The sequence below is a fragment of the Plectropomus leopardus genome, chromosome 15, assembly GCF_026936395.1.
Source record: "Plectropomus leopardus strain MGB_pleo_1.0 chromosome 15, ASM2693639v1, whole genome shotgun sequence".
In the NCBI taxonomy this organism is placed as follows: Eukaryota; Metazoa; Chordata; class Actinopteri; order Perciformes; family Serranidae; genus Plectropomus; species Plectropomus leopardus.
This window is the reverse complement of record NC_142190.1, coordinates 17,643,642-17,657,728: the sequence shown is the minus strand read 5'-3', so window position 1 is coordinate 17,657,728 and position 14,087 is coordinate 17,643,642. Positions and strand designations below refer to the sequence as shown.

At 38.2% G+C, this 14,087-nt stretch overlaps 1 protein-coding gene and 1 long non-coding RNA gene across 4 annotated transcripts in view; one reads left to right on the top strand and one right to left on the bottom strand.

Annotated features, from left to right (window-relative positions):
• LOC148187265 (uncharacterized) overlaps positions 1–14,087 on the bottom strand; it is a 175,475-nt gene that overhangs the window by 30,501 nt on the left and 130,887 nt on the right. The gene's annotated exons all lie outside the window — the stretch shown is intronic.
• The window catches only part of nsg2 (neuronal vesicle trafficking associated 2), a 47,482-nt gene that overhangs the window by 28,193 nt on the left and 5,202 nt on the right, over positions 1–14,087 (top strand). The gene's annotated exons all lie outside the window — the stretch shown is intronic.

Genomic DNA, 14,087 nt, shown 5'->3' with positions numbered 1-14,087 from the left:
CTTTTGAAAAACGTCACCCAGCAGAGGCATCTGACTGTTTTAATAACTGTTAATAACATAAAAGCGTGCTCGCACTGCTGCGCGTGCCCGTAGCGGTGGTGCTGGTCTTTGTCAGGATCAACTATGAGATTGCAGAAATATTTAATATTTATATAATATAAATATGATCAGCGGGTGGATTTATTATTGGTTCAGCTGTAGAAATCCTAAAAATCCTAAAATCACATTTCTCCTATAATAAAGTCCTGTGGTTTGTTCGTTTTAATTTACACCACAAACAAACAGCACCAGAGGTCACTTGGAAGCGAATGGAGACCCCCTTTTTCAAATAGACCAGAGTTCGCTTGTTTGGTCCGCACCAGAGTTTGACTGAGCTTTCACACCACCCCAAACAAGACTATCCGAGTAAACGAACTCTGGTCCATCTATGCGGACAAAACAGCTCAGGTGCGAATATGACCTAAGAGAGACAAATAGGCTGGGGTAGTATATATTTTTACAAACCTTCCTTACATTTCACTGCCATAAACAGTTGATTTCTGTATTTAAAAAAAGTGTGAAAGCTGAGCTAGTAGTGAAAGAAGTCATTGCAGCATGTATGTCATTATAGCACAGTGGTTCCTAACTGGCTGGTGGTTGTCCAAAAGTGGGTTGCGAGTTCATTTGAATAGACTGCAAGTGGCTTGTGAATATGTTTGTAAAAAAGTAGAATGATGCTGTTTGTGTATACTTGCAATAAGTTTTGTGTTCTAAGCCTATGTTTTTATACTTTGTGAAATAAAATTGAGTATGTGGAAGTACATAAAGTTTGGACCTTGACTAATGACCAAGGAGAAATCTGGACCCTGTGACTGGACCAGCTGGGAATCACTGCTGATTGAAGTCAGGTTTGTACTTGGAAGATGTCATCTCAAGACTAAAGTTATATGTGGCAGTACTTCCACACCAGGACAGAGGTATTTTTCCTTTTAGTCCTGTAACGTTCTCCCCACTACTCATAGTCACCAAGTTTCTCAGCTCTCTGGTGAGCTCTGGTGGCGCATGCTGTTCACTACATTACCTCAATACAGCATCTCCATAGCAGTTTATTGGAAAAAGGACCATCTGTATATTGGCCAGTATTGAAAATCATAGCTTTAAGATTTCTGAATACCCTGGTTTACCTTAATATCGCCCAAGCCTGACCACAAGTATAGCATATAATTAGCATTATAATTACAATATTGCTCCTGCTAATACTTTGACAATTACAGAGCAACTTAGAAATAAGATGTTTGCAGGTGCTTCAAGGGTGCAAATCCTTATAAATATATCAACAAAAATCAAAGAATAAAATTATATTTCTAAAAATAAAAACTAGTTAACTTGAAAAAGTGTATAGGGTAAGAAAACTTTGTTGTTATATTTGACCAAACTTATGATCTTAAAAAAGGACATTGAGTCATCCAACTTTCAGTCTTACATTACATTTCACATTAAGAGTGATGAAGTAGTAACCCGACACATTTACTCACACGTACGCACACAGGCACACACAGACACACATGCACACATGCACACATGCACACACACACACACACACACACACACACACACAGCTGTCTACGTGGTGAACATATGCAGGAACATAAAAAATACCCAGGAGACTGAGAGCTGGGGATACATTAGAGTAATGAACCATGTCTTGTGATGTAAACAACATTTTAGAGGTGTGCTAAGTGTGCTAAGTGTCCTGTTTGTGTGTGTGTGTGTGTGCGTGATGAGAGGAAGGTTTCATCGTTAATAATATCTCCTCTCTTGAAACATCTTCATCCAGCAGAGTAGGAGCTGATTAGCAAATCTAATCCAGATGTTTAGTGTCTCCTCAGAGACGTATTACTGATTCATAATTAGTGTCTGTTTCAGTGCGTGTGCGCTTGTGTGTTCACATTGTTAAGGATGCATTTGGATTCACTGTCACTGATTAGTATCAAAGAGTATAGAAGAAAAGACCACACAGTGTACTCATTTTTTGACAACTGCTGCTGAATGGAAATGCAGCAGTGCTGCCTAAATTCTGGACTGAAAACACGACAGCACAACAGCGGTTAGGACAATAGCAAGAAGTATCATCTCAGAGGGTATTTTTTTCGGACAAAATCCTCTCAAAAAGGGGTCTGGGGTCTGTTGTGCATTTTTTGGGGGTCCTTAAATTAAAAAAGTTTGAGATTGCTTGGTTTCTTAAAATAAAAAAAAATCTATCTGTTTTTTTTGGAACAATCATGATTTGACAGTTTTTGTTGTTTAATAAAAGGAATTTTGAAACAACAGAAACTGTCTTTCATAAATGTCATAAGTATATAAGTAAGTACTATAATGATGTGCATATTTATAGTATTGTTTTGTTGTTCAACACAGGGCAGTTTATTAAAGAAATCAGAAAGAATATTATTGTACTTTTAAACAGCACTTTTAAGGCAGCAGTTCTCACTGGTGTTATTTCGGTCTTTGATAGTATGGCAGTCGCTTGCAAGTAAAACTGGCTGAGGCGTAGCTCTGTTATCTGTGCTGATGTGGCAATGGAAAGAGGATTTAACTTTCACATCTTATTCATGCAAGTTCTTTGTTACTACAGTCTGTTTCCTCAGTGCACATGTTTTATGCTGTGTGGATACAGTAGCTTTCAGATCGTACTTTAAAAGCAACTGAGCATCATAATGTCCCTTGCAAATGAAATGTGATGTTGATTGGTTTTGCCCTTGTTGACACATTTTCTGTCTACATCTCTTTCACCCATTTCTGTCATTTAAAGCAACCCTTGCTTTGATTTTGAGTCTATACTATCCCCCAACAGCACTTTCTCCACGAACCAATATGACACTGTGCTCCAACAAGACCTTTGAAGTTTTGTCTCCATGGAGACCTTGCTTAATTGGGATACATTAGCATAATTAGCATCTATCTCCTGCTGAACATGCACTGTCTCACTCGGCACTGAACCCGTGGATTCTGTGTGAATGTGAGAGAAAGACTTTTGATGTTATTTAATGACACGTCTTACTACAAAACAGGGCACATAAAAGTCACAATATCCTTATACGAACAGAAATCACCTTTAGTAAACCCTCTTATTGTTCATTTAACCTCATGTTGCCCCCATTGTTTATAAAAAGCCTTGGTTCTGAGAAAAGGACTAAAACACTATACATGATATGAAGGCTGATTATAAACCAAACTTTCATAAGAAAAGTGTTTTTGAGATTGAAAAGTCTACGCCTGTCTCTGAAAAATAGGCCAAGTCACTATGGACAGTCAGTACGTTATCTTTGAGTGTGCAGGATTTAAATCCCCTGTCTCCCAGCTAAGCATCAGTGCAGATGGATCCTTCATGATTACATCAAAAATGTTTGATTTTTCAAGTCAAATTGATTAATATGGGTATAACACTGTGGTTTGGACAATATAAAATATTTGTTTAACTGAAATAACCCTAATCTGCATGCATTAGTTGTTACACATGTGGTGCTTGTACTTTCCAGTAAGATTTTAGTTTGTTTGTGGCTGATATACCCCCCTTATAGCTAGAAGACACAGTTTGTAGGATGCAGAGCCCTGACTTTGCTCCTGCAAGTCAGCGCAACGGCCAGCGCCATCAGGTTTAAAAGAAAATTCAGCAACTCTTAGGAGGAGGCTGCAGAGGACATCCAAGACTGTACAGAATTCACCCCTATGTGTGCAGTCACAGAGAGGGAGATTATGTTTGCTCCTATCACACCGAATAAAAGTTTTTACATTTCGCACTTTTTCTGTGGCAAACAAGAATTCTTAAATTCAGTGACCTAAAATTAGTGAACGTACGCACCCTGCTGTAGCTTAACTTAACTGAATGAGTTGTTTTCTTCATTGCATCCAAGGCGACCTTTATACTGTATGAAATGGTAAATCTACCATAAAAATCCCCTCACATGCAAAGAAAAACAGCGCTGCAAGTATGCACTAAGCCCATGTTTTTGGAAAATACTGAACTATGTGTCTTGCTGACGTCACTACACGAAACCTCACAAAACCTCCTGCAAAGCTCAAAGGGAGACGTACTCTTGTGTGCAGACCCGGGCTGACCTGAGATCAGAGGAAAACCTTGGTTCATGTCAGATTGGCATTTTAACAGTTTGTGTTTCCATCTGAGACACGATGCATCTGTAGTGGAGTGTTTGTACTTTGTTGCCACACAACTGTATCTGTGCTCGTCTAAACCGGATAGCCGGTCCTCGAGAGCCCCAATCCCCATACACGGTCTCCTTGACATCCTTCTGCCCCGTCTCAGATACTCCGCTCTGAGGCAGTCGGCTCCCCAAAGATCTCTGCTTAGAGAGTTGCCTTTTGTTCCACTGACTAAAAACAAAGAGAACTTTGCACTGAGATGCTTTAGGAGCAAAGAGATTAGTAGTCACCCCTGCAAAAGATGTCCTGGAAGAAAATCAATGAGAAAAGGGAGTCTTTCTCACATACAGCTCCAGAAATATCAATTTGGAGAAAAAGGTGTTATTCTCTTAAACTGTGGCTTCATGCTGGTATCTGAACATTGGTACAGAGGGAAATATTGTACTTTTTACCTCACTACAGTTATCTAACAGCTGAAGCTACTGCTCACTTGTCATATTAAGATTTTAAATAAACAAAACATACATTAAGCTTTTAAAATGCAATACATTGTTAAAGATTAAACAGTTGCTTTCCAACCGTTTCAGCTTGTGCCTCTTTAAAACAAAGCAATCTTCCATTTTGGGCCCCTTGTCACCTTTCAAATGGCATAAGGTACATTGCTATCCACTTGTTTTTTTATGCAAATTCTCTGCATTGTAAAATCTGACAAGGGGATTTTACTATCTACTATCTTAAATCTAGGAAACCAATTGTGTTGAAAATGCTAGTAAATATAACTATTAGTGATTTTTGTTTATTTTTGTTTATCTAATTATTACGTTTACTTAAAATTTAATTACATTTATTTAATTTTGTCAAGTTGTTGCAACTTAAAAATGACAGGCATAATTAAATCAATCTTTCAAAGTTTGTGCGCTATATATCTGGATTCTGCTGGTTGCATACCAGTCGGTCATATTTGTCTATTCATGTTAACGAAACAGAACTCGCAGATCTCCTATCTTCATTAGTGGCGAAATCCTCTTTGTCGTGATCAAGTTAAATCAGACTAAATTGGTTTACAGAAGTTGCTAACACCTAGAAAGAACAAGGTAATTACACTTGTCTCAAAGTTGCTACAACTTTACAAAATTAAGTCACTGCAGCTAAATTTTGAGTAAACTGAAGAATTAGATATACAATAAGCATACACTGAGATTAATAGGTAAATGTACTTATCTCTTTCAAGGAAATTGGTTTCCAAGATTTTTTAAGTAAGATCAACTTGTCAGATTTTACAGAGTAAGTGGAAATGCAAAAAAAAAAAAAAAAGAAAAAAGAAAAAAGAAAAAAAATCCCCAAACATTGCAAATACATTTTTACACTTGCTGGAAGAGTTGGTGTATCGATAAAGGGTAAGTGTGACCAAGTTCATTGAAAACATTCAGCTAATAACTAAGGACGTACAGTAATGACTTATCATCATTATGCATCGCAAGCTCTCTTAGTTGTCTCTGGATGGCTTTTAACAGCCTTACGTTTGTCTTCCAAAGAGCACACAGCTGTAATATCAGTTGTTCAAAACTCTGTTTTCATTTTCCAGTGTGCTCTCTGTTTTAATGCATCCATTGGTTTCCTTCGTTTGAGATTTGACTTTTAATTACGCCATCTCATTGTGCCCTCTCTTTGCAGTGGAACATGACTGGAGAGTTAGTGCCAGATGCTACTTAACTCACAATATTCACATGTTGAGGATGGAAAAGCACATAAATTCACATTTTCTTTTGCCAACGTTCTGATATATTTGTACAAAATGTATGCTACATTAGGATGAACATCCAATGAGTGAGTGTTTAGTAGTACCATCAAAAGTTGATTTCTCCTCTGGACTTAATGATGGTTTTACTTTAATCAAAAGGCTCAAAGAGGTCAAAATATCCAGTATTTCCCTACAAAATCAATTGTTAGATAAATGTCCAAATTCAGTCTCAAGGGCCACCTTTCGGCAGAACAAGTACTTTTGCCTTTATACTTTTTGTCTGTTATACTTCTGTACTTTTACTTCAGGGGGATTTTGAATGCAGGGTTACAGTATTTTCATACTGCTGTATTGGTACTTTTACTTAAACTAAATACCTCATCCACCACTGAAAATCCTCATTTAAAAATATCTTCTGGAGCCCAAATTGACACCGCTGTCTTGTCCCAGATTGCACCAGTTACCTACAGTCCTTTTACACATCAAGTCCCATGTACAGTGACGTAGTAGCTGTTGGCTCTGTGTGTTGCTCAAGGACACACAGGGATCAAACCTGTGACTTTCAGTTATCAGTTGCAGTTTCCAACCATTTGCATGCCGTCAGCCGCTTCATTAATTTCATCATTACAAAACTGCCTTAAGAGGATAAGAGAATATTTCATTTACATTTTTATGTAGCTAGCTGATCCCTGACTTAAACGCTCATACATGTGATGAATGGGTAAGAGCTTAGTATCTTCATTAGACACTTCTGCAGGCCACATTCCCATCGATGCTGTTAAATCTTCAGGCTAGACTGGTTGGTCCCGGGGGAATGGATTACCTACCATCAAGGTCAATTTTGAACCAAGAATTTAGTCTATAACAGTTAGCTATTAAGTAATTTACCAATTTTCTCCTCTTAAAGTCAAGTTGAAATAAAAAAAAAAGACTTTTGAACCCTTTTTGGGACAAAATACAAATAAAATACAACCCCCCAGTTTCTTCATATTCTTGTATCAAAATCCTATCACCTCGTCTTCGTGTATAACAAAATACAATATATACTTAGATGCGCAAGTGCCAACCATTTTCAATAATATTAAGACACCAAACCATCAATCAATCTGCAGCTTCTACCCACACAAGACTAAGATTATGTTACAATTTTAGCTAGCTTGTAACAGCATGCAACTTTGTTGTGTCCTTGTTTCCCAAAATACCATGTTTAGAGGGCTACAATTTGTTAACTTTGAGAAAAGTGGTATCTGTGACAGACTATGTGTAAAACATTTTACAGTGGAATACTTCAGCAACTAACATTTCATGGACCATATGATGGACTTTGTGTCTCACTCCCTGACGGACACTAATACTTTGTTGGCATTGCACTGTGACATGCTCATTTTTGAGTGAGAGAATCGTGTTGCTCCTAATGTTATATTCCACCTGCCTATCTTGTTAGATTCTAAAATATGTCACAAAAGCGAAGCTAGATCAAGCCCCTAGGAACAGAGCTGGACTTTTAAGTCAATTTTACATAGTAGTCAAAAGTGTAACAACAACCTGCAGGGCCAAAAACATCTTTCTAAGAACTGCTGAAAAAATCACTGGTGCCTCGCTGCCGCGACTGCAGGACATTCACACTGAGCGCTGCGTGCGCAGAGCAAACAGCATCATAAGAGACTCCACTCATCCCACTCATGACATGTTCACACTAATGCAGTCGGGGAAAAGATACGGAGGTATTAGATGTAGGACTACTCGCCTGTTAAATAGTTTCTTCCCCACAGCAATCAGACTGCTTAATCAAAGAATATGAAGTAGACATAAGAGACTGTTCTTTTAGATTATTATTGATTTTTAAATCATTGAAATAAAACGTTTTATTTTATTCTATTTTATCATCATATTCGCTTATTTATTAGTGCTGCTATTTATCAGCTTATTTTACAGTTTTTATGGTCTTGCACTGAATTACTAGGTGGTGGATGTGTGAAACACAATTCGCTTTTATGTGAAGCATAAAAATGACAAATAAAAGGAATCTTGAATCTTTTACCTGTAGACTTACATTGGGAAAGAGAAAATCAGAGGATGCTTTTTTCTGTCACAACCTCAGCAAAATGACTCATTTCACTTTAAGGATTTGAACCATTCAGTTGGAAACATTTGGAAAGTCTAGAAGAGACGAACGATTAAATCATTTTAACCCCATCCAAGTTAATGGAGTGCCTTACCGGAAATTAGCTGCTCGGCCAGCAAAAGTCACGAGTGCATCTGCTTTATGGGCAACACAATGCCAAAGATTCGGGTTGTTTCATATAGTGGAAATAGAGTTTTTAACTTCATACACCACTGAACAACTCTCATAGGAATGAATGGGGGCTGCTGACAATGCTGCATACAGGTCTCTTTATACATCCATTACCTAGATACTCTCGAAATGCCGTTTCATCTGGACTTAAATGAGTTTGCCTTTACTGATGATATGATTGCATTGCTATTACTTCTCGTGTTTCTTGCCTCCTCTGACTTCTTTTTAATGATGTTATTGCTTTATGAGATCACATCAATTACCTTGTCATTCACAACATTAGTATAAGGGATAGTATCAATGGTAAAACAAAGGAAAAAAAGAGCCACAATATATTCACACAAAATTATATTTAGCAGGGCACTCCCTGCTTGCCCATCCTCTAGCAATTGTTGAATTTGATAGATATTTTACTGGCTTTTGCTGCCGTCTGTCCAGTGACCTTTAAGCTTTTCTTCACTAATTCATCGTTTCAGAGGAAGCTTTTTCTCCACACTAGCTCACCCTGTCAGTAGGTTTATTAATTTCATTAATCAACAAACTTCCCTGAGGGCATCTGAGGTTATTACAGTCAAGATAAAATGTATTTAATATTAGAACTTTTCTCATTTGATATTAATAGCTTTTTTTAATGCATGTAGCTTGACATGTCGGCGCAAGGATTCACTGTAGAGCAGCAGAGAAGAAGAATATAAAGACCTGGAGGATTTTGCTGCTTTTTGTGCTGCTTTAGAGAAGGTGTCAGGGAGTAATAGGAAAATGAATGAAAGATTGTTGTTTATGCCTCCATCAGTGATGTATCGATTGATGAATCAACCGATATCCCATTGTGCTTGCTGCCCGCCTGCCTGCGTCTCTGTCTGTGTGTCCGTCTCTGCCACCTGCTACTAAGAGAGGGGACAAGCTCCTCCATCTGCCCCTGGATCTCCATCACTCGCTCCCTGTCTGCCTTTCGCTCGCCGCTTTATTGTCTCTGTCATCGCCTCCTTTATTTCTCACTTTGCTCCCTCTGTCACTCTGTTATCTGTTTTTATCAGCGCCATTTTTCTCTCGCACCCCTCTCCTGTCACCTTCCCTTTCTCGCACTCAGACACACACACTTACATATTCTCCTCTTTTCCTCGAGTGAATGTGAGGAGGTGTCTGCTCCCCCCCATATGGCCTGTCAGCTTCTAGAGAGATTGTGGGTGGTGTGTTGCATTCTAATATTGCAAGGTGTTAAAAAAAGGAGAGAAATCATATGTTGAATGGTGGTGAAATAGGCCGTGAAGAAGCACGTCCATTACGGAAACTGCCTTTGAACTTACGATGCACCGTGCAGCCATAAAAAATTAAAGGGAAGTGTATTTTGTGTGAAATATCAATTATAAATCAGTTATTTTCTACAACCAGGAGACAGCGTTGGGGAAAATAAGCAGGTGGTGTGTGTTATGTGAGATGGGTAAACATAAACAATAGGTAGACCGCAGATATCTAATCAGCAGTCAGAGAGGAAAAATCCTATTGGATCTTTTATAATCTGCTTTGATTTGTTTGTCTTCTTCCATAATAACACACAAGCATCTACAGCTGCAAACTCTTATGCAAGAACAAAGGACAGGCAGAATACGTGCATGACGATGTGTACAATGGTACAATAAAGATTGATTGAAAGAGAAATAGCCAGAAACGATTTTGATTATCAATTAAAATAAGTATTTCACTGATGTTAAGATGTTTTTTCATAAAACTGGGCTATTTATGCAGTAGAAAGATGCTTTTTTAAAAATTTGTGCTACATGACTATGGAAAACAGCAAAAAAAAAATTTAAAGGTTTATTTTATGTTGTCAGTCTGTAAATTGTTAGTATTGTCCTTGACTATATCTTTGTAGACTTTGTTTTTCAACTCGTGATGTGATGTTTCCACAGAGGACAGTGACGCTGTGTGTAATCATTATTGTCAAATACAACATAGGGATAAAAAAGGCAAAGGAGGAATAGGACACTGGTAAAACGCATGTTTGCTCAGTGCAGCTTTAAGCACAATCTGAATGTTTTTTATCCCTGTGAATAGAAACATGGGGTTTGTCTTGGCCCTGGGTGGATTTGGTGAACCAACTAAAGCCCAGCGGGAACGCTTACCTGCCGTGCAGTCAATCCAGTCTTTACTGATGGAGCCAATTCTTGTTAAGGACATGTTGCTCTAAGTCCAAATTATAGCAGCATGCTGTGCTCCTACCTGCATCCAAGAAAAACAAACGTCTGTCTGTTATCTGTTTCGCACAGCAAACAGGATGATGGTTGTGTTGGTGGTGATAGCGGCGTAATGGCACATGGTGGAGCGTTAATGACAAAACAGCCTTGTAGACTGTGTTCAACAGAAGAAAGGATGATGCGGGAAGCAGTCATGCTGGGAAATATCATAAGTATTTCTGACCCTGATAACCTTGTACTGACCAAAAAAGCATTATTCTATTATGTTGGGTTCTACTGCATTTTTTCTATTTGCTTGTGCTTAACGTGACTGCACCCTTGGCACAGATTCAGTGGTTATCAGACATATAAGAGTATAATCTTATCACAGAGGAACATTGCATCAGTCCAGTAGATACTGACAGATAAAGGTATGAATCCACTTCATGCACGGAGGGAGTCGTCATCCGCGAGCTGTAGCGTTACCCTGGCGACCTCCTAAGGTTTACTGCAGAGTTCAGCCAGATTATGAATAATGGAGAAAGGTCAGGATAGATTTTTAATGGATTTATACGGCACATGGCTGCGGCTGCATCAACAGGGATTCTGGAGCCATCATTTCTATCACAAAGGGCGGGGTATGTTCCTGCCTGAACTGTTGCTCTGACTGCTGCGGCTGCGTTGAATCTACAGTGAAAGTGTCACTGAACATTAACATAGACTACACTCACCATGTCAGGATTAATGCCACTAATCTGTTTCATGCATGTGCCATGTTATGCCCTAATTTCAAGCATCATTAAAGAGTGGTCAGACCATATATTTTGCAGGAAGTGTTTTAATTCAATAAATAAACGTCTGACTGTTTCAGATTCAAATAATTCAAATGCTGTTTTAAATTCACACCATTTTAGTAATGCAAAAGAGCAAATCTCCTCGGTCATTAGGGACTTAAGTCTCCGTTTCATGTTTCAAAGTGTCTACACAAAGTTGGGTCTCCACATGCACAAAACACTGATCGCTCGCTGCATGATATGAGGAGCTTTACAATAATCCCTCTCCTAAATAAGCCGTTTTATGTGCATCACGATTAAAAAAGAGGGTCAGGGTGCGACTTAATCAGTCATTTTACGTCTGTTGCCACCCCGAAAGGCGGATCGCCATGCCTTTAAACACATCCTTTTTAAATATCGCTGTGTGTGTGTGATGCGGGAGTTGTAATTTATGGAGAGTGTCAGCATCAACCAAGGCTGAGAGTCGTGTCCCCCAGTTGACACCGAGTAAACAGTCACTTAGCTTGCGTGTCCCTGTCCACCCCCATAACACTGATGGAGACTAATGATCACACCCATGTGTAATTGCTCTGACATCTCGTGGTGACGGATCATATAGAGAGCAGTAAATCGGGAATGGCTTTAATGCCAGTCTTGAAATGGAAACAGGAAATTAGAAACATTCATCTGTTATGGAAGGTTCTATTTTTCAGCTTGTGATAAATCCCACTTTTTAATGGCAACTTTTTATTTTGGAGTGCGTGGGGAAACAGACACACGCAGATGTTTGACAAGCATGTGCCACGCACACACCTTCATTGGCATTTGTGACTTGGCAGACAATAGCATTTTTAAACACAGCTATCCTTTGCTCTTGATTTGCATAATTCTAATTAAACGCTCGCTCAGAAGCACCCAATCAGGGTGTCTAGTAGAAAGTAGGAGGAAATAAATCCTTTTATATGTTAATCTGCTTTACTACAACATTGTCTAGCCTGCCAGGAAAATGAATATTTCACACCTCAAACTACACAGAGGCATTCTTATTTGCATCAGTACTCCGAAATAAATGTGTTGTTTCCATCAGTTTAGATTAGCTCTGCTTTTTTTGTCTACTATTAAGCATTTTTCACAACACAGATGTATTTTGACTCTGTCCAAACAAACGCTGATAACATTTCATAGTTTCTTGTTGTAAAGACTTACCAGAACATTTTAATGTGTTCCAGTTTTGATAATATACTTTCTTTAGACAAGCAACTGAAAGGCTTAATTTGCACACATTAGTGCTGCTTACAGCTTTAAAAATGCAATTAATAAATCGGTTTGCCACCTACCTTTATTCAGAGTATGAAAGGGAGGAGCTATTTTTTTCTTTCTTCTGCCCCTAACAGAGAACAGCTGGAAGCTAATTGATTTCTCTTTGTGACTTGAGCACACTGACAATCAGCACAGGTTTGGACAGGAAGGCTGCTAATTGGTTCATGAGGCTTATTCAAAAACAAGACAGCCACAATGTGAACTATATTGTGTTTTCACAATCAGCAACACCAACGTTAGGGTGGATTGTCCCTGCCGCTGGGCTGAATCAACATCTTTATGTATGATGATATAGAAAATGTATGCAAAAAACAGATAAAATAATAAATGATAAAAGCCCCTTACATGCTAACAACAATTTGTGGTGGTTTTTATCAACAGTTTGCTTAAAATAAATTGATAACACAATTTGCAACAGGTTCTTGGTCAGCGGTCCTATGCTCTAATCTATGATGCTCCACGTACTCATCTAGTTTTTTATGTGTCAATGTCTGCTCTTTAGACGCATAATGTCTTTTCAGAACAAACTTGCATGCCTACAGGAAATGTAGGTTTCATCACCACTACTTGGTTAGATTTAGAAAAAAATATGATTTGGATTGAAATTAGTAAATTTGTTACGTAATTAAACTTAAAAGTGTTTATGTGTAATAACGAATAAAAAGTGGAACATTGATGAAGAGATCCTGATAGTGAAAAAGTGATTTTGCAAGAATTGTGACACTCAAAAACATATATCTACTGATTTACAGGGGTCTCCTTTCCAATGTAAGTCTATGAGAAAAAAAGCATTTTTGGGACCATGGCATCACATAATAAATCTGTAACTTGCAGTCACATGGTTTAGCCAACAGTTCAGATTGGTTCAAGTGGAGGGGGCCTGGACATGAAAAGCAGTCTCCTGAGTTAAAGTCATGTGTTTGTTTGACCAATCCATCAGCCCTTTCTTGCATCCTACCCAGACTTTCTCTTCGTTTTTTAAAATCGGTTTAAAAAATGACCATTTAATCTACCCTCTACCCGTATACTGCATCATTGCTGTGTTTTTTACATTTGCATTTGTTGAAAGCCCAGTGCGCTTTATACAGACACTAAAAGGAACCTAGTGCACGAGAATCAGATGCCAGCAGCCACTGGCCAAGCTGCTGTATTGAACACCCTGAGAATGAGAATGGACTCTGATATAATAACAAAGTCCTTGAGCAAGATGGACAACTGTATGCACAATTTAATTTCTTTGGACAAAAGCCAAATTAATGTAATGTCATGATATCCAGATCCACTGAAACTCGATACACAAATTAATTATAGTCCTAATTCAATAGGTCTTTATGGATCCACAGTTAGCCATAATGAAGTCCTTTATATTAAGCTCACATCACATCACAAAACTTAACCGTCTGCATAACAGGAGGTGATATCTTTGAGGATTACAAGGAGATTTTATGTAAGCCGAGACAAGTCTGCAATAGCTTTAGTGCGCTTTGATCTTTCACTTTTGCAGAACATTTGTAATTTAATTAGGAGGGAACTTGGGGAAAGTTTTTATGCATATTAATTAAACCATTATTTATTTAAGAAACCTAATTAGAAGTTCATATTTGCAACAGACCTTTTTTTACTGAAGGCATTTTTTTTAACGT